At 46.2% G+C, this 21,450-nt stretch overlaps 1 long non-coding RNA gene across 1 annotated transcript; it reads right to left on the reverse strand.

Annotated features, from left to right (window-relative positions):
• Positions 1–9,354: 9,354 nt before the first annotated feature.
• On the reverse strand, positions 9,355–12,962 carry LOC142924823 (uncharacterized). Its single transcript, XR_012941903.1, has 4 exons — positions 12,425–12,962; positions 11,116–11,356; positions 10,378–10,513; positions 9,355–9,983 (listed from the first exon to the last, which is right to left on the reverse strand). It is a non-coding gene; the product is annotated as an uncharacterized LOC142924823 (long non-coding RNA).
• Between the last annotated feature and the right edge of the window lie 8,488 nt (positions 12,963–21,450).

Consider the following 21,450-nt stretch of genomic DNA (forward strand, 5'->3'; position numbering starts at 1 on the left):
ATTCATAATTTCACAAATTAGTTAATGTACGCATATGTTGACCATATCTGTATGCCTGAGCTGAGGAGTCTAGAGATCTGATGTGGTGCTGCTCGGATGTTGGGTTAAACCGTGAAACTCTGGGTTTTCTGTCACCGAACCATGATTAAACTGGCTTCTCATTGATGGTCTTATCCAGTTACCAAACACTTCTTCCAGCAAACACTTGGAACTACAGCCCCAGAGCCCACTTGGACTCTTTGATGAATACCTCGAGATGGGTACAATGAGCTCAGAGGATCACACTACGGAGTCAACGCGTTTTACTTTATTATAACAAAAAAAAACACAATTGGGTATCATTTGACTATATAGGCACGTGTGTACGGCCCCTGTGTATCTGTCGGACATTGTTGTGGGAGGGAAATTACCCACACTTCGGGTTGTTGAAGGCAGGGAGCACAGATGTAAGAGCTTAGATGTACAATACAACAATGTAATTTTCTGCACTGTCCTCTGCTGCTCACAACCCCACAATAACTATTGCATGGTCACCCATCCAACCAATTTTCAGGCTCAGCTCTCCTTAACTTCTGGGATCTGATTAAATCTGACGCATACTGGGTGATTTGGCCATAGGCACCAATCTATGGATATACTGTAACACAATTGTCTTTGAGCATGCGCGTATGTGCATATGTACGGAGTTAAGTTTTAGAAACAATAGGAGCACATATTTGCTCCTCTTGTCTGCTAACCAATGCAGCTACATTGGTCAGCTTGGATTGACGTTTTTCCCCCTTACTATTTATTTAAAACTCTTGTGCATCATGTCCACTGTGGTTAACTGCTGTGATTTGTTGGCATTTCAGCCACAGTGCATATGCCTAAAAATGTGTGGTACGGTTAATGGAGTCCTCAATACAGGATGTGATCTAGTTATTATAGCCACCTAGTGGTGGAAAATGGTGCAAAAGAAACCCAGGTGAACCAGAGCTTAGCATTAAAAGATGGTAGTGGCTGGTCGCATCTCAGTGGCCAATGTAATGGACACGATAATTTTGTGAACAAATGACACGAAAATGTGACCATATTTTGGGGTCTCCTTTGACTAAAACACATTCAATGCATTGAAAACATGTTTTGTTTGCTTAAAGTAATCACAACATAACAGCATTAAGAGTGTATGTCTATAACCTGTTTCACTCATTATCCTATCCTTGCCCCCCTACCCATTCTCAAAATATACCCCAGTTATCCAATTCGGGTTTGTCACTCTCTTCGTGGCATCATTTCCACTTGCGCCATTGCTCGCACTGCTGAACAACATCATCGAAGTGCGGGTCGACGCGTGGAAGCTCGTAACAAAGATGAGGAGGCCTGTGGTTTCGCGAGCAAGAGGAATTGGAGCCTGGGCCGACATTCTGAGTATCGTTGCCACCCTCTCTGTAATCACCAATGTAAGTCGCCAGATTGTCCGCTCGCTTTCTCGCTCAATATCCCATCTTATGAGTGACATAACATGTCATGTTAGCCGTGTGGGTTCTTTTTACCATACTTCACCATTCTGGTCCTGGCAGGTTTGAGAAGAGGTGTAGTGGGGGACCAGGAGCGGTTCGGGTATCACTCGTCACTGATGTTAGTCGTAGCTGGAAGTCAATTGCATGTGTGCTGAATTCAAAGTGCAGTGCACGAATCACTGCACCACCGCTCCTATCCACTCTCTCCCAAAATCGCAAAAGGTAAAGCCTTGCCATTGCTTGCTCATGTCACTGCTGGCAGAAGGGCCTCAACTAAAGGTAGCTCTAGAGAACCCCTCTACACGGTATTTGGCCTACTCTTCCATGATGACCAGACATGTTGTAAGATGTGGAATTACCTGCGCTAAAACAGTGATGAACCCATTTATATTGCTAATTGGACAGAGGTGGGGGAGATTTAAGAAAATGATCCATTGCTTCAACTGTTGTGTCAGGAGAATGAACTGACGACTGCCAGATTGCAAGTCCTTATATGGTAACCATTTCACTCTGGCAGCAACCCCCCAAATTGTATTTGTGAAAATTAATGTAATTGCCAAGGTAAGATGTTCAGAAGCCTTGGTCAAATCATTGCATGCTAAGTGACCGCTATCGCTGTGCCTCCGTATGCTAATTCCACAGTCATGCATCTTGGCATTCACAACGGACATCATCCCACGCCTGGTGTATTATTATGGATACTCAGCAGAGTATGGCACAGGTTCGCCTACAATGCATGGGTACACGGAGGACAGCTTTTCAATTTTCAAGATCAGCAACTTCAAGGAGCAAAATTATCCCAACATCCTGCCAGCCTGGTTTGATCCGGCAATCCACACAACCTGCAGGTTTGTGCCATTCAGTGTCATGCCCAGCTATCGGGGGTGCCGTCCCTGCGAATGTGATGCACTGATGTCTGGGTGTGTTGTCCAGGTAGATGCGACATCCTTCTGGGTGTGGCGTCCTCCTGGCTCCGCCCCTTCCTGATTAGGCTCGTTCTCTTCCTCTTTTCACTCCGTGACTTTCCTTTTAAGACCCACACTTCCCCTAGGCCCCACCTCTGTTTATGCCCTGCCCCTTACCGTGGACACAGGGTTTGGCTTAGTTGGGTAGTAAGGGGTTGTGGTAGGGTTGGGGGAAGAGTGTGCATGGTGGGTGGGGACAGTAAAGGGGGTGGGGGGGGAATTGGAGGGGGGGAGCAGTGGGTACGGGTGGGATGGCTTCACAACCAAAGTCCCACTTAGAGAAATATAATAATAGATTGATATAAATTACAGCTCATTGTTACCTTGCTAAAGAGTAATGTTATTTATTTATCTATCTATCGATCCACGACTGCTTAATTGAGTCTCAAGATCCCTTTTCAGGAAGACCGTGCATTGGGATTCCAGTTTAAGGTGGTCTTATGCATGTGGGATGCAATAAGAGGTCCTGGAGAACCCATGATAATGAAATGAAGCTTAAAGGTCCACACAGACATGAAACCACTTGCTCTACAGCCATCTTCTGGTCACCTCACAGCACAGTTAGTTAGGAAATTGATGCGATCTACCAACCCTTTTCTGTAACGTTTTTGAATTGCTGGCATACACAACTATAATCAATATAACCATATTGATCGATATTTAATATAACCTTACTTGACTATGACCAAATCACCACGAATACAGCTAATCTTAGATTCCGGAAGTCAAGCAGGCTTGAGCCTTGTTCGTGCTTAGATTGATGAACACCATGCACAATGCAGGTGCAGTAGGCGACTTTGGAGCTAGGTTGTCAGCAGTGGGTAGATCAGAAAAATTAATAGTTGTGCTATATTGTTCTCCCATTATCTGTACTCCCTACCTTCACCAACCTGGTACGGACCAGCGTGAACCATGGTCAATAGAGCCCCCACAAGCTGCACGTTGTGGGAAGGCCCTCTTTCAGAAGCGGATTTTTTAAAGGGCTGTGAACGCATATACCGTTTGTGCACAACCATACTTGTTCAATTTAGCGCCAACTCTACTTTCGAGGCACTTTGCTCAATATAGTCCATGCGTGCTTGTGGTTGTATGTGTGTAGGTATCCAGGTCATCGCTACCCGCCGGATCATCCCCAAGCCTACTCCGTCACCAAGCAGTACTGGAAAGTACTGACGGCAAAGCTGGCCTTCGTCATTGCCATGCAGGTACACATCAACATGCACACACACACACATTCATAAACCCATTGAAAGATAAAGGTACAGCCCTCCAATTACTTGCTCATGTCACTGATGGCAAAAGGGCTCCTGCTATAGGGAGCTCAAGAGAGACCCTTAAGATGTATTTGAACTGCTCTTCCACACTGGACAGACGTCTTGGGAAGAGCTGGGAGTTCCCGCACTGAACAGCACCAAACTCAGCCGACCAATTGACTGGATGTATTCCACTTACACTGCTTGGTGGATAGAGGCAGTGGAATGTAAAAAAAAACCTTTCACCGTTGTTTACACTCCCACGATCAAAGATCAATTCACACCCGTGACCTCTGGATTGCAAGTCTAGTGTGCAAAGCCTTACACTACTGCACCATCGTATAGACTCATCTGTGAGCAGTTGTTAAGGTCAGCAGAGCAAACCGTGATCATTGTCAATGGGTCATTACAGATAATGCCAGTAATGCTATTACACCTCACAATTGCACAGTATTTCTGAGATCACAAATAATAGTGGTAATACAATACTCACTTTCATCATGCAGCAGACGATTCATGTTGTTGATGCAATTTGCCACACGTAAGCATGTGTGCTTGTGGGAAGGGGAGCGGCTGCGTAGTTGTTTGTGAACTGCGCTACCAATCCTGTGTGACCGGAGTACTATTTCTGGCCACAGCCAACAACAGTGGAAAATATTAGAACCAGTGTTGAGCTTCCCTTAAGTTGATTCTGTCTTAAAATGAGTACTTGATGAAGTGTGTGAAAATCATCACTGGCGAGATAAAGGTGCACACCACCCCCACAGGCACTGTGCCACCCTTCATAGATGCACTTGTCTCAGTCTGTGAAAGGCTACACAGGGAATCTTTGTAGTGGTGACATGGCCGAGTGTAAGTGTTTGCTGATTGTTGCGGTAATTTGCGGCTGCCCAGGTGAATACTGTGGGTGCATTAACTGCACATCATAAATGTTGCCTGCTGCATAGTGAACGTAAAAAACCCATTAAGTAATTCAAAAAAAGTGTCTCGGTATAATTTGCCAAATGTTCAAAAATTACTCAAATGACTTAATTTAATTGGGAAAAACGACGTAACAATATAATATCCCTGGGCTTCAGGTCCCCGGAATAGTTGACCTGAGATGTAAAGCACTTTAAGATGCTGCCATATTATATTTAGTAAGCACCCTTTACATGCAAATCCTGAAACTGAAAATCCTTTACCTGTGTGTGGACGTGTGCAGCACGTGGTGTTACTCACGAAGGCCTGCATTGCATACATCATCCCGGACACGCCATCCCATGTGCGCGCCTGCAGGCGCCGCGAGCGCTTCGTCGTACAGACGATTCTGCAGCAGGCAGAGCTGGGCCGTCTCCGTAACACCCTCCTCACCGATGCCCCCAGCTCACCGCCATCTCCTCAATTCCACGTTGAGGATGAGCAGGCAGAGATGGGCCTGCTTCGCTGCTCGCTGCATAAGGAGTCTCCTGGCGTATTGCACCCACCCCAGCCGTGCCACATGGAGAATGAGCAGGCAGAGAAGACTGGTGACGACTCACTGCTGAAGGGATCCGAGGAGGAATCAAGCAACGAGGATTCGTCAACTGTCTTCTACAGTGTATAAATCTACTCTGGCTTTTAAAGGAGGCTGCTATCCTAACTCTGTTTGCACGTGGACAAGGACATTGCAGTCGAGGACTATCTGTATATATATTAATAAATACGTTTATGATTTAACATGTCTCAATCATCTCATGTCTGTTCATACGAATCACGATGTGAATGAGGAAAACTAGAAATTATTGTTATTTTGTATATATTTTAAATTTTGGTTTAACATGTAGGCTTTCGCGCCCAATATCATCCATAGAGGTGTTTTTTGGATTAGATCGCATACATATATAAACGTGTCGTTAAAACCCGCCACCACTCGACACAGCCAACTAGTAAGGGTTGTCACGGAAACAGAACAAGCCAATTCGTCACTGGTACTTTGGAGAGCCAAGCCACAACATTTACAATTGGAGTACGACGTTTTGCCAGTAATTACAACTAGCTTCATCAGGCGACAGCCAGATTTGTGGCACTCTCGCGCAAAGTGGGGGGGGGGGGAGATTACCGAGTCAACGTACATTATGCATGTGCATTATGAGAGCCCTTTGATCTTGTCCTTCCTGTCTATTGTGTATTAAAATAGCCGTACCAATGGTAATCCCTATTGAAGTATGCTGCCCTTTATAGGCATGCATTTAAATAATGTATTATTTGTTGGCACCCGTGTTCAGCAGTAGCAGAACACACGTGCCAACAAGGACACTCAGTTGATTCTAATGTTGAAGTTCTGTGCAAAACTAGCTACTACTGCCTAAGAATAATTCGAGAATCTATCGAAATTGGAAGAAAAATTTACAGTTCGGATAGCTACCGCCTTTGTGCTGTGTGGAAGCGACTCATCAAATAGTACATTAGATGAAACTCCGAGTACCCACTCAGGAGGTATAGTGGTAAAACAGTGGAGGAAAAAAAAGCATTTTTTTTATTTGCCCTTGTTGAATGATAGAGTCGATACACACAGCAAGCGAGATTAAGAAAGCGCATCGGAAGAAATACCGGAGGAGAGAGAGAAGACAATTGCTTGCTGCAGAAGGAAAGGCATTCCTACCGAGGGAGACAAGTTGACAAAAATTTTGATCATGGGAACCGGTGGCGTGGCTCGATCTTCCCTATGTGCGCAACATGCTACCGAAGGAAAACAGAAAATCCTATTCAAAGGCTAAAATAAGCTCCATTTTTTGTATAAGAGCCCGATAAACAATAACCCCATCCATAGACTGAGGAAGAAAGGGAAGAGCCTGAACAAAGGGGAGGAGATTACGACGGAGATGGGTTGGAGGTGGAGAGAAGGGGAGAGGGAGGCCGTAAAGGCAGCTGCACATTCAAGGAAAGCGGTGTAGAAAGAGTTGAACGGGGACATGGAGACAGCAGAGACAAGGGTGGAGAAAGAGGAAGAGAGGATCTTTCAGTGCTCGCTACAGGAAACCCACAAAACTGAATTTCCTAAACTCGTGTCGCCTCCGTGACAGCAGCACCACGAACGCCACAGACTCACGCTCCCCAAATCGACAATACCATCTCCATTGCCGACCAGCCACGAGATGGTTGCTCTCAACACCTCGGTCGTGGTGTAAGCAGCAAAAGACTTCTGGCTGGTGAGCATCCGGCCATTACGAGGGTTGGAAAGAAACTGAAGCACGGGGCGACTCCCACAACCTTCGGGTATTTCCAAACTGGATGACGTCTTGGGATGAAGCTAGAAGTAAGCCAAATCTGCACTCAATAAATGGGACAAAGATTCCAGAGAAGCCTCCAGAAATGTCACAGGAGGCTCGGGTGTGAGAAACCAGACTCCATGTGGGGTCCTCCAGACCTTTGCCCTCCAGTTCATCAACATTTGTAAAAGCAGGACGTCTCAAAGGTACGTAGCATGGGTGAGGTACGAGGTTGAGAACCACGTTCCGAGATTAGGCGCTTTGACAGGTTGGGGTCCGAGTAAACTTTTAATGGAGCTCACCCTACGACATTACAGATAGAAGGATAGTGTGCCGGCACAATCCGGACACCCTGCTACACCGAAACAATCTGCTGCATCAAACTCCCTGGTACAGCTAAACACTGGCACGATCGCGCTCAAATACACACAAACTCTCGCTCGGCCAGTTGGTACACAGGTTGTCAGTTGTGGGGGATGCGGGGCCCCGGCTCCCCCCCTGGGGGAGGGCTGATCTCGAGAGGGCTGCGGGCTCCGGACTCCTCGCTCGAGTGAGAGCAGCCGCTACTCGACTCCTCGCTCGCGGTGAGAGGGCTGCCGCTCTCCGGCTACTCTCCTCACGGCGCAGCCCCTCGGGTCCGCGGGTCCTGTTTGTGGGGCATAGCTCGGGGCTGGCACGTGGCTGCCTGGAATCAATCCGTCGCTTCTCAGCCACTCAAACGCGACGTCTCCGCTCACACAACCCCGTGCACCACTCACACGAGCTAAACGGGGGGTCAGGGGTCAGAGGGCAATGACGTCCTTCGCACACGCGTTGCCGCCGATGCCGGGCAATGGAGATTGTTTAAAGGGCTGCGGGGCGGGGATTTGGAGTCGGTTTTAGAGCGACACACCAATCGCACGCGCAGGACGGGGGGGTCGGGGGTCAGAGGGCAGGGACGTCACTCGTACACGCGTAGCCGATTGGGGGGCTGTATGGGAGGTTATTTAAAGGGCTGTGGGGGCGGATATTCGGGATTGGTGTTAGCCCGCAGTCACGAAAGCTTTAAATCGAAATTTATGTTAAGTGTAATGTGTTGGTGTTAATAAAGTGTTGCCTCCCAAGAAGTTGTGTGCGCCTATCTCAGCCCATTACATATAAGTGTAGATGTGATTATGTAATTCTTGTGTTCATACAAGTGTAGTGACACAGCGCTGACTGCTGTCCAGCAGCGGCAACTGCAGTGGAAAGTTTGCGCACACGCTGTTGAGCATATATACGGGTGTGCCGGCCGGGCAGAGGAATTGGGGCAAGGGTCATGGAAGACCTCATAGGGAAGCCTCTGGAACCCTCTGGTCGATTCGAGAAGGGAGGCGTGGATAGGGCAGAGCCAAGCCGCACCGAGTAGAATATAGAATATAATATAAGCAGCGGAGAGCGACAGCTCCGGGCTGCCGGTTCTGGGAGTGGACTCGTCTCGACGTCGCTGTCGTTGCCACCGCATTCGCCCAATCATTGCGTGGCCAGACAGTCGTTGGCCTTCTCGGTCGACGCCGTCGGTGCAACACGGACAGGGTCGTGTCTAGGCCGGGCTCTATGGCAACGTGGTCGAGAGAGTGAGGCCGGAGTTGGTGTGAACAAGATAATAAAGAGACGATGTCTCCTGCAACTACCTCGTCTCCGACAGTGTGTGCGACACACACCACACGTCGGAAGGAGAACACTTCACAAGTATAAATGCTGCCTGTGTCAGTCGAGTCACATTTGCTCTAATTTATTTTGATGGTGACCTAAGACAGGAGAAGCAAAATACACTTCTTCAGGAAGTGATATTTTTTTCATAATGCAGAGGCTGTGCCTGATACACATCTTTCACGTGTTGTTTGGCAACCCTGGTGCCCAGTAAACGCCATATGGCCAGATCTTTGCATTGAATTCCAAGTATTAATTCCTCCATACTTGTGCACAGTTGAGTTTTTATTCCATTCCCTTCATGAACCATGTTTTTGAACTTTACATCATAGTAAGATAGTACATGCCGATGAATAATTAATAGATGCTTGAAAACATCTATCCCCCACCATCTGCCTGTGTTTGGCCTAAAACCCAATCACCCAGAATGCCCAAATTCACCTTACATACTCTAGGAATGTAAGCAGGTTAATGCCTGTATATCCATCACAATCATCACTCCCAAATGTGAAGACATGTCACGAGACTCGCTGACTTTTCTTAAAATACTTGAGAAATACAAATCATAGCTGAATATTTTCAATTCCATGTGTATAAGCCTTTGTCTCAGATTTATTGTAAAATAAATATACATGTACAATATAAACATTCAAATATCAGAAAATATTTAATGTATGTTGAATTTCTTTCACACTGTACATAACCAACCATGCTAAACAAGACATGATAAAAACAATCCAAGTCATGGGTTGCATACAATATGCAACTTTGGTTTATTGATTACAAATTACATAAAAGGTTCTGAAATTTTACAATACAGGTATAGTGCAATCTAAATAAGCAAATGTACTTTTACAGTGATTTCCCAAATGTTTATAACTACACAAATACTAGCATGTATGTTCCCAATAAAGTAGTCTCCTTCCAAAATGGCTAAAACCAAAATTAGTTTAGTTGTGCTCACAATATTGTTCACATATCCGTTCTATTTCAAGTGACATTTGAGTCTGTATGGATTTGCTGTGCAAAATACTGCTGCAACCATTCAATAACTCCAACCCTGAACGAACTTTATCACATTTTTCCAATACTTTGTTGTGGCACTTCCATTAACAGGGCAATTACTGTGCCCCATGGGCCCCACAAGTTCACAAGTAATTGCGATTCACACCACAGCACCTGAAGTACCATTGATGTTTAACAACCATGAATTAGCAGGACCAAGCGAACGTATCCTTCTGAGTAGAAACCTCGACCACCGCCATAAAATGCTTTCGGGCTTTCTACATCATGGGTAGTCAGCCATCCTTGTTCTCCTTGATGGTGTCAACCAGCTCTTTCAGACGCGACAGGTGGTACACGGCCCTGAGAAGAGACACGATTGAGAGAAAATTACTTGGTTGACTTATTATCAAGGTGGAAGCCAGAAAAATCTCACCAAGTCTCAGGAGGGTTTGGCAGTGATATTTTGCAAATTTCATCAGCGAGTGGTATGTGAGAGGAAAACGGAGAACCCGGTGAAAACAGAGGGAGTAAAATGCAAAACTCCGGATATAGATTCAAGATTCCATTGCCGTATTACTAACTCCTGGTTACCTAGCAGCCAAAATCTATAATATATGCTATTTCAAAACAGTCTCCCATCCAAGTAATAACCAGGCTTACCTGCTTAGCTTATAACATTCAAAATCTGACATCATACTTAGAGGCGGTGCAGCCTCTATGCTGTGCGTGAGTGTGGATATAAAGATAAATTCACAATGGCGTGGAGGGGTTTTCCCAGGGACGATCAGCCCCTAGAAAGACGTCCGTGTTGAAGCTGCCCGGGGAGGGGGCCTCCAAGCCGGGGGAGTCCAACTCCATGTGCGCCCTGCTCAGCAGCTCCTCCAATGAGGCTGTGCATCAAGAATCACGCATCGCACGTCACAACCACATGGGTGGCCGCTCAGCCGTCTCTGTGAGAAAAGACTGAATATGTACCTGAAAACATATGAAATGTCATCTGCTATATACAGACTATATATATACACACACCTAGGGATCTATTGTCCTCTGACATGGGCTCCTCGTTGGCTACATTCGTAAGGCCGGAGATATCCAAAACTTTGAGCCACTCTGGGTACTTTGGTCTGCTTTGCGGGCTCTGAGCGGCACCTGCTCTCTTTGTGCTGGTATCCGTCTCGTGGCTGCTGGTCTGGGAGTCCACATCGCAGTCACGCAGCCAGGCCGGGTACCTGAGCTCAGGAATGCTCGTGATCCCCGACACATCCAGCTTATCCTTTTGGCTTGTCAACCACCTGAGATAGGTACTTGTCGCACAGCCGCCGTTCGGCAAGTGCTCACGCCTAGTTGCTTCACTGCTCCGTAAGTACAACAAAACATTCGTCTGGTTAGAAAAGAAATAATTTTCGGGCTTTGCCGACAAATTTAATGGCATCACGGCCTTGTTGCTTCTCGCTGTTGAGCTCAACCGTTTAGTTGGCTTATTGCCCCTCACCAATGATGCGCCGAGGCTGTGCGCGGTGACCCCGAGAGATGACCGCTTGCCTCTGTGCGACACTGCGAGGTCTCGGTGGGCGCCAGGCGAGCGGAGCAAGGACTTGGAGGAACCGTCAACTGGCGCCGCTAGGAGCTGGTCCGTGGTTAGACTGACCGTCGGGCTATGAGCCACGACCGCTGCAGCGCAGCAGTGAGGCTGCACGTGCCCGAGATGAGGTCCTCCACAAGCAGCATGCCACCTGCAATGTAAGACCCACAGACATTTTACTGGTACACAATGAATTTGCTCTCCCCTAGATTCCTTGACCCCTGAACGGCAATCCTGCAATGTTGCCTTACTTTGCACCATCAGTAACTAATGATGTTATCCGTTTGTGGAGTTTGTGAGAATATGGGATAAATCAGTGCATGAGCTGTTATTGTTTAAACTTCAGATGTGTCCAGTCTAGGATCTGCAAATTTTGACACAAAGGTTGGAGGATCACTTAGATTTCACAAACTTTACAAACTCGATAATCAGTGAAGTTGCTGGAAGATGACAGGAGAAAGAAATGCATGCACCAACCTATCTGTTCAGACCTATGCTATCCTCTCATATGCGTGTGCTTACTGTGGATAGTTTTCTCTGACATAAAATGAACTCATTAATGGAATTTGCCAAGCATCCCAGTGTGGGACTCTCACGAAAATGTATCTTTAGACCTTATTAAGGGTTTTTTTTCTAGGGGAATTACATTACATTCATGATAGCATAGCATAATTGACAAGCACCCAGTACAAGCAAAAAAAATGGGGTTCTCCTCTCCAATTATCCCCCATCCAGTCAACTAGCTTCGATACCTTATGAGACCTCCTTTGCCAGTAACAAGATATAGTAATAGGTTTTTACCCTTTTATCTGGCAAAAAAACTGACACTTTTATACAAGGGATCATGTTTGCGATAACCACAACGCAAGTAGTCAAAATGCAAACAAGAAGACGCTAAGAATAAGAAGACGCCTTTTGGCGTCTTCTGGTCCAACACCAGTGGAGACTGGGATCTCAGAAAAGCCGTCTCGGGTGTGGACCAATCAAATTCAAGGACAGTGCATATTATCAGTTGTCTTTTTTGTTTGCATTTTGACTACTTGTGTTGTGGTTATTGCAAACATGATCCCTTGTATAAAGGTGTCAGTGTTTGTGCCAGATAAAAGGGTAAAAACCTATTACTATAGCTTCGATACCATTGCACCGCCTGCACACTCGATAGCCACTCGAGCGCAAGCACCACGGAGCGATTCCTCGCGTGGCGAGAGGCGCCACCCACCCTCATCCACACTGTGCATCCTCCTCTCCTCCACGCGTCTCCGCTCCGCTATGCTGCGCGGCGCTGTGCTCTGCACGTATCCTGGATGGCGGTGACGCACAGATTCCGCTCTGCTCAAAGTCCTCGATGTAGGCGTCCAGCGCACCGCTCGCCTACGAGCAGCACTGCTCTCCGCACACCACAGGGCTGTGCTAGCCCCCGCTTCCGGTCCGGAGCAGCGAGCTGCCCTGGCTGCCGCGAGGGCTTGTGTCCGTCACCGTGCTGTCGCCCGAAGGGCTGTTTGTCTCACCACCGTTGCAGTTCATTTTGTACGATTTGGGATGCCCGAACCGGATGGGGCCAGGGAGAGGAATCGCTGTGGCTACCAGGTCACCACTGGTCCTGGTATGGGGGGCACCATGAGGAGCTGCTGTGTGCGGAAAGTGGGTCCGACGTCACAACGCATGGGCCAGTGTCGACCACTTCGCGTTAGCAGCTTCAGCGTTAGGTCTCTTAAGCTACTGTGGCTGTTGTCCTTTTTTCAACAAAAATTCTAGCCTTTCCCATGCTTTCCTTCATCACACCTGCAAGCTCTATGTACAATTGAAGTGTCATAAATGCTCTACCTGCCTACTACTACATTATGAATAATATACATTTAAGAATTAGCTGGAGACAACTCCATGTTTAAAACACACTGTATTCAAAAGAGAAGGCTTAACATTTAACATTGGTTAACGTTTGGCATGTACACCTGCATATCAACAAATTACAGTACTACTAATAAAATGAATGCTACATATTAATAGTGGTATTACAGTAGTATGACTACTTATATTTACATATAATCGCACCTCCGAAGAGCACGGTGGGCTTGGTACGGTGCGAAAGAGATTCAACACACATACAGAATACAATACTTTCCGAGCACATTATGCATACCGAACCTCCAAGTTCCTTACCCTACCCTGAATAACAACGTGTGCAGAGTACAGCTCCTTTTTCAATCCATTGCTGGCTGACAGCTGTCCCATGCTATGCAGCTCCCAGGGGGAGGGGTTATTTACCGTACTTCACCACGCTGGTCAGTGTGAATTTGGTGATGGCAGGGGGCTATAGAAGTGCATTACAACAATGTACTGAACATTGCTGCACAATGTCAGGGGGCTATAGAAGTGCATTACAACCACGTACTGAATACTGCTGCACTGGTGGCAGGGGGCTATAGAAGTACATTACAACCACGTACTGAATATTGCTGAACTGGTGGCAGGGAGCTATAGAAGTGCATTACAACCACGTACTGAATATTGCTGCACTGGTGGCAGGGGGCTATAGAAGTACATTACAACCATGTACTGAATATTGCTGCACTGATGGCAGGGGGCTATAGAAGTGCATTACAACCACGTATTGAATATTGCTGCACTGATGGCAGGGGGCTATAGAAGTGCATTACAACCACGTACTGAATACTGCTGCACTGGTGGCAGGGGGCTATAGAAGTACATTACAACCACGTACTGAATATTGCTGCACTGGTGGCAGGGGACTATAGAAGTACATTACAACCACGTACTGAATATTGCTGCACTGGTGGCAGGGGGCTATAGAAGTGCATTACAACCACGTACTGAATATTGCTGCACTGATGCTCGCCACGTGAGAGCCACACAGCAGGACAATGCTATACTGTACAATATTGAAATGATTCTCCTACAAATACTAAACATTATTGTCTTAACAATCAATACTACTTTTAACATGAACAATAACTAATAAATGCACGCGTAGTAATCGCCGTGCTAACCCTTAGCGTGCAATGTGAGCAGAACTTGTGTTGTAAGTCGTACCCAGTCCATTACCGCGCCACACACTCCCATTAACAAACCAACGACATTTACTGAATGTCCTCCTCCTTTACACGGCACAACCAGACAACACTTTGCACACCGAAGTGTCCAAGCCGCGTGCTGAGTGAAGCAAACCCCATTCACTCTGCGCTCAGCGTTCAACAAAGTTGAACCTGGCTCGCCCTCACGCCTGCCCATCTCTCTCCGTCTCTCACCGGAGATTATTCCATTGATCGTCTTCGCCTTGCCGTCCAGAGATCCGTGTGGATTATCCGTGAGGGTAGTTAAAGGTCGCGGTTATTCGGAGAAGTTTTTTTTATTAATTTTCCCGCCACAACCGCCGCGTCGCCAACGGCCGCTGAAGGCGATGTCCGAGACGCGCGGCCTGCGCATGCGCACTGAGGGTTGAGAGAAACCTGCGGGGAGGGGCAGCGGGGGGCGGGGAAGCCGCCGCCGTTGGCCACACCCACATTCTGGCCACGCCTATATTGAACCGACGTCACGGTGACATCATTCTGGGTCGGACTTTATCGTGGGCTGGCTGTGCACGCGAGGAGCTCCTGACTTCTGACTCTGAATTCGAGAAAAAATCAAAGATTCACGATGTCTACCTTCGTCGAGATAGGTAAAGTTTAACGTTAGTGTTAGAGATGTGTGTTTGTGTAAAATGTTGAGCCTGTGGACAAAACTGCTGGGGATGTGCCAGATGTCTCCATCTAACGTTAAGGAGGTTGGAGCCTGGATAGTGCATACCAGGTGTTACAGGCTACATGATGGGAAGCAGAAGGCATTCTAGTAAAATAGGTTTTTGTTTGTACGTTAATGCTCCTCCTTTACCAACCCATACTCACCGGCATGGTGAAGTATGTGCAAATAACCAACACGATTCGTGCGATCGTCAAGAGGCTCTCCAGCAGGGGATTGGCAAAAGGCCGTACAGGAGCAGTTTTGTGAAAAATCATTGATTCTTTCATAATGTACATCTATGATTTATTATTATTGTTCATGTGGGTAACCTCGGCGAGGGGGGAAGCAAGGTCGGGAAGAGCGGGGGATGGGGCCGCTTTTGACCACGCCCATATTTAGGTGACGTCACGCCCTTTTGCTGTGACGTCACTATAGCAGGGAGTTATCCTTGGCTGACTGTGCATGAGGAGCTCCCGAGTTATAAGTCACAAGATCTGAGATTAGACCAAAGATTCATGATGTCCACATTTGTTGAGATAGGTAAAGTGTAATGTTCGTGCTATGACGGGGCTTTGGGCCAGTTTTAAATATTGAGATCTCGTCAGTGTTTTAATCGGACGCTCAGCAGGGTTTGAGCCAGGATAGTGCATAACAGGTCTAAAAGTGTGGTGTCGGGCTACATGGTGGGCAGCAAAGGGCAGTCCATCAAAATTGGTTGTACTATACATACTATACGTCTTCACCAACCCACATTAACCAGAGTGGTGAAATGTGGATTTGAAGCTTTCGTGACTGCAAGGATCCATACTCTTTGGTCCCTTCACCTGATGAAGGCCACTTGTTTTGTGGCCGAAACGTCGTGATTGTTGTTCATTTTATTTATTTATTTTTCCCTACGTGACTTTACCGAATAGAACCAAAGAGTACATATGTTATCTCCCGCGCAATATGGTATCTCCCTCGCAAGATGTTATCTCCCGCGCAAGATGTTATCTCCCTGACAAGATATTATCTCCCTCACAAGATGTTATCTCCCTGACACGATGTTATCTCCATGACAAGATATTATCTCCCTCGCAAGATGTTATCTCCCTCGCCTCGTATGCAGGAAGTCCGTGAGTTCGATCCAAATTGTGACGCCTGTAATATTTGGAGTTTGCGTGTCTCTCTGTCTTCTCGTGGCCGCGTGGATTATTCCCTGGGTCCTCCGGTTGTTCCTTTAACATTTAGAATCAACGTGCTTTCAGAGTTATTTGGCTGCTATAAATTTCCACGTGATGCGAATTATTTTCCACCTCGCTACCAAGCCGCGCCAGGGCAGTGCCGAGCCAGCCCCGTGTGGCTCTCAAGGCACCAAGTTATGTTTCCACTGCGGAACCCGAGCCGTGCCACGGACGTCACGTGTGACGAGCGCGTCGAGACGCATGTGGGTGGTGTAGTGCAGTAATTTTCTTTTTTTTTTACTCGGGGGTACGCGGACCCCTGGGGGCTATGTGGCAATGCCCCAGGGTGTACGTGAGATAATGTATAAATATGTGAAATCATATCGGACATGAGTCATTGGTGAATAGTCATGTATGAATCGGACAATGTAAAGTAACTACGATACAATTTGTATCCACGTGGTAACCTGGAACGATATGAAAGCACTTTCTAAACTCACTGATCGTACACAATGCGGGTTTACAAGAGCAGCCAGGGAACTAATGACGTCTCGCGTGCAGAGCGTCCGTTTAATTTGTTTTTATTCGCTTGCAGTTACTAGCAGCTGGTTAGGATATACCTCTCACAAAGTGGACAATTGGTTAAAATATTGACGTTCATTATTCACACGTTGATTTCTCAGAACCACGTTGGGTCAAGGGGGGAGTGGGGGGGGCTACTCGGTTTAAACTAAATTCAACAACGAGGGGGGGCACCGGTAGCCAACAACGGTTGAGAACCACTGGTGTGATGTGCGCTGGTGTCCTTACCGTGCACTCACCGAATGTCACGCACAATGTACGCGTCATTATCCCCGCCCCTGGCCCTGCTTGGCCCCAAGCCATATTCAGACACCGCGTGAGGTTAGCGTATCCCGGTTTTTGGTTCTAGCGCAACATGGAAAACGGCCAGTGGAGAACCAGGCAATAGAAATGTGGGAGGCACTGTTGACACGTCCATATAAAACTGCACATGTTATCCCGTGGATACAAAATGCAGGTTAAGAGGAAGAATCGAGGCACGGTGATAAAAAAAAAACGTGATAACCCAGCAGGGTTTGAGCCAGGATAGTGCATAACAGGTCTAAAAGTGTGGTGTCGGGCTACATGGTGGGCAGCAAAGGGCAGTCCATCAAAATTGGTTGTACTATACATACTATACGTCTTCACCAACCCACATTAACCAGAGTGGTGAAATGTGGATTTGAAGCTGTCGTGACTGCAAGGATCCATACTCTTTGGTTCTATTGGGTAAAGTCACGTAGGTAAAAAATAAACCAACAAAAATCACGACGTTTTGGCCACAACACAAGTGGCCTTCTTCAGGTGAAGGAACAGAACTGTCGGGACGACAGCACTTCAATTGAAATGTGGTCAAGTAACCACCATGATCTGTGTGGTCACGGGGAAGCTCTCGCAGAAGCTGACAAGCTTCCATCTTGGCAGTAATTATGTTGCCTCTTTTTTACTCTCAGCGTCTCTGCAGCGCTTGCCGCGCTCGCACTCCTCGCCCCATTCACCCCCACCCTCCCCCTCTCTGACTTATTTAACTGCCCTAACCCTGGTTTCTCTCCCACTTCAGTAAAACAGTTTCCTTGCTGTGGTTGTCACACCTGATGATGAGTGCTTGTGTTGCATTCGAAACGTCGTGATTTATTTCTATTTCTATTTTTTTTTCACCTACGTGACTTTACCGAAAGAACCAAAGAGTATAGCTGACAAGCTGTCAGGGCAAAAATGACTTTGCATATTCCAACTAATATTTTTTGCCCTGGTTTGTGTCTGACCATGCTGGGCACGGCTTTGCTTAAAGTGTACGATATTCAATGGGGTAAAAGTCCCCTAATGGTAATACAACTTTATACCACAGGTGTACTCACACTGGAGCAGCGTCGACATTTATGAGAAAGCTTTACACATGAGTACCATGTGCGGTTCTTTACCGACATTCCCATCCCTGCACCTGCCTCCCCTGTCCCTAATGCAATGAACCCTCTACCCCCACATTACCTATGCAGAGCTCGTGGAGAGAATGAATGAGGAGGAGGGAGCGGAGGGGCATGAGGCTCAGCCTTCAACGGTGCCGCAAGACTTTTCGACGTCATCATTTCAATCTACCCTGGCCCAGGTACGATGCGGCACAACGTGGATTTGCACTGCCTATAAATTAGCTTGGCTAATGTCAAAGATGGGAGATTCCTGGTATTTACAGATTTAGTTGTTGTTTGCATTCGCCAACTAATGGGCCCCAAAGTGTAGACATGGCTGCTCCTCATTTATAGATTTGCAGCCTTTGCAGCAGTGCGTTTTGGTGACTATACAGTGCTGATGAGTCCGAATGAGGATGACACCGGTCCACAGTTGCATATCACTGCATCACTGCTGCTGTTAGTCTGTCACATTTGCTCAACTTTATTTTGATGGTGGTTTAAGATAGCATTACCACAATGCACTTTAGAAAATACTGATGTTTTTTGTATAATGCACAGGGGCTAGATGCTTTGTGTACACATTTCTCCAGGTCTCTGGTTTCCTCCCATAGCTAAATGACACAGTGTAACTGGTATTGGCCAAACGTACCAATGCTGAAAAAATACATGCAAATTATTCAATTGGAATTAAACTAAGCAACTTCGTTCTCGACTGCAAAAAAACAGAACTTGGTAGGACCCTCCTTAAAAATAAAAATGTAAACTCATTGAGGTTTTCCTGGGTAAACAAGTACATCATCATAGCAATAAACAACTTGCATACAAATAGCAGATTAACTTATGTCCTGATACATGTATCATGAGCTTATGAATAAATATACATTTCATGCATAAGCTATTACATCTCTCATATTCGTGTGTGTGCTTGCCTTTGCGTGTAGGACACTATCTACTTTTGCGATGGAGTCCGTCGGATCGATTTCATCCTCGCGTTCGATGATGAGGTCCATTCTCAGGACGCCATCAACAATCAGGTGAGAACGAGGAACCTACAAATAATGCTCCACCTTCCTGCACCCAGCATTATCACCCCTCCCCACGTGCAACACCACACGCCTCTAAACCTAGGTTTGACGCAGTGGTGCCAGCTCAGCTCTCTGACTGCTGAGTCACCCTGCCACCTCCATACGAGTCTTTAAATCCACAGTATACATCCTTTATCAAACTGTATCGTCAACTGCAGACCACGCTAGTCAATGAACGCTAGACTCCCATCACTCAACTCGCACATCCATACCCTGAACCATACGCCTCACTGCTTTGGCGAACAACAATCAATTATCGTTACGTATCACACTCCATCCACAACTCCTCAATAAATACACCACTTTCATATTGCACACACCGACACCCAGACATAACTTACAGGATATATGTAATATCCACATTCTAACTGCCAAATGGAAAACTATTATAACAGTGCTGAAGTACCCAGTATGCATTCTCTGCAATATTGATGTTTTTGTTTATTTTGTTGCTATTGTACCCACGCACAATGGATCTATCTCCCTTGTAAAATAGCAAAGCAACTAGCTAAGTGAGACCATCCCTGTAACAAATAAGGTGAACTCAAACAGTTGATTGACAAAGAGCTGTGCAAATTTTTATTTTATTAAGGTCTGCTGAAGTGACACCGACTGAAGCAGTTCAGTGATGCTACTTTGCAGAGCCGTTCTCTGATTGATTCCCATGTGAGGCTCTACTCACTGTAAGAGTTCAAGAAGTTTCCTCACCTCTTGACTTGACTCCCACAGTGACACAACTGAGAACAATGTATAACACAGATGGTCAATTTTGTTTGACAGAAGAAGAGGACCGAATATCAGGCAAGCCTGATGAAGATGGGGCTAGATCTCGAGATTGAACCCAAGGAGGTAAGTTTCCTGCGTGTCTCTCTGCTATAGATGACAGACACTGTATACAAATAAAAAGGTGTTAGACTGTGATTGCTTCATAATTTCACTGCTGGCATACATTCCTTGAGTAGGAGCGCTAAAGATCCCCGCTGGAGGGTATATGGCCTACTCTTCTCTGCTTGCCAGACGTCTTGAAAGAGATAGCGAATACCCATACTTTACCCCACCATGCACAATCTTAAGATGGATTAATTGTGGCTTACCCATTTATACTGGAGGGTATAACAGTCTCCACCTTAATGTGGCATGCCAGCTATTTATACTGTAGTAATAAGTGTTCGATAACTGCACGTACGTTATGCAATTTGCTTTTGGGTTGTGCCACACGTTGATCGGCACGAGGTGCTAACAACACGTGACACAAGCACGAAAATCCACGCGGCCGTGGACACTCTTCCAAATGAGACCATCCTGTTCCCTTGAACTCTCACCTGGTCAAACAAAGTCTAATAAATACAACTAAATGCACTCATCTAGAGTCTGACGATGAACTTCGTGCCATCCACTAGGAGTCGGTGAGCGGACGCACCACCTTTGTGAAAGTACACGCGCCATGGAACCCACTCACCACCTATGCCGAGATTCTACACATCCAGGCAAGATTCTGATGGTCATTGTAATGATGATCATGATGATGCCGATGATTGTGATGATGATTGTGGTGATGATTGTGATTATGATGGTGATAATGAATGTGATGACAATAATGTTTGTGAAGATTCATCATGGTTGTGATGATAATTGCGATGATCATGCATGTGATACAGAATATGATGGTGAGGGTGATGATTGTGATGATTATAATTTATGACGTTCAACGATAATAATCGTAGCACTGACATTACGAGATATCGAGAGACGTAAATATACAAACGGATTAGAAAAACGTACATTTGGAAAAATATGCATATTAGCAACATATTGACTCTTTTTAGAAAAGTGAATGGGCTCGGGAAGGGCACGTTGCTTGAAGGGATGATGTCTGCTGGCCGAAAATGACATTGGAGTGGCAGCAGAAGGAGAGAACGTGCCCAAGATGATGTATATCATAGAGATGGCGAGATAAGATTGGCTCATGTGCGTGTGCTCATGACTGGGGATATTGGTGGGACAACTTGAAGAGTGGGTGGGATATGCAGTGGAGGCTTTTGGCATATTAATTGTTGCATTATAGGACTTGTTGTATTATAGGACTTGTTGTATTATAGGACTTGTATTATAGGATTTGTATAGAATGTTGTATTATAGAACTTGTTGTATTATAGGACTTGTTGTATTATAGGACTTGTTGTATTATAGGACTTGTTGTATTATAGGACTTGTTGTATTATAGGACTTGTTGTATTATAGGACTTGTTGTATTATAGGACTTGTATTATTATAGGACTTGTTGTATTA

This window comes from Petromyzon marinus, chromosome 17 (assembly GCF_048934315.1).
Source record: "Petromyzon marinus isolate PM22_M1 ecotype Great Lakes invasive population chromosome 17, UKy_Petmar_22M1.pri1.0, whole genome shotgun sequence".
Classification (NCBI taxonomy): domain Eukaryota; kingdom Metazoa; phylum Chordata; class Hyperoartia; order Petromyzontiformes; family Petromyzontidae; genus Petromyzon; species Petromyzon marinus.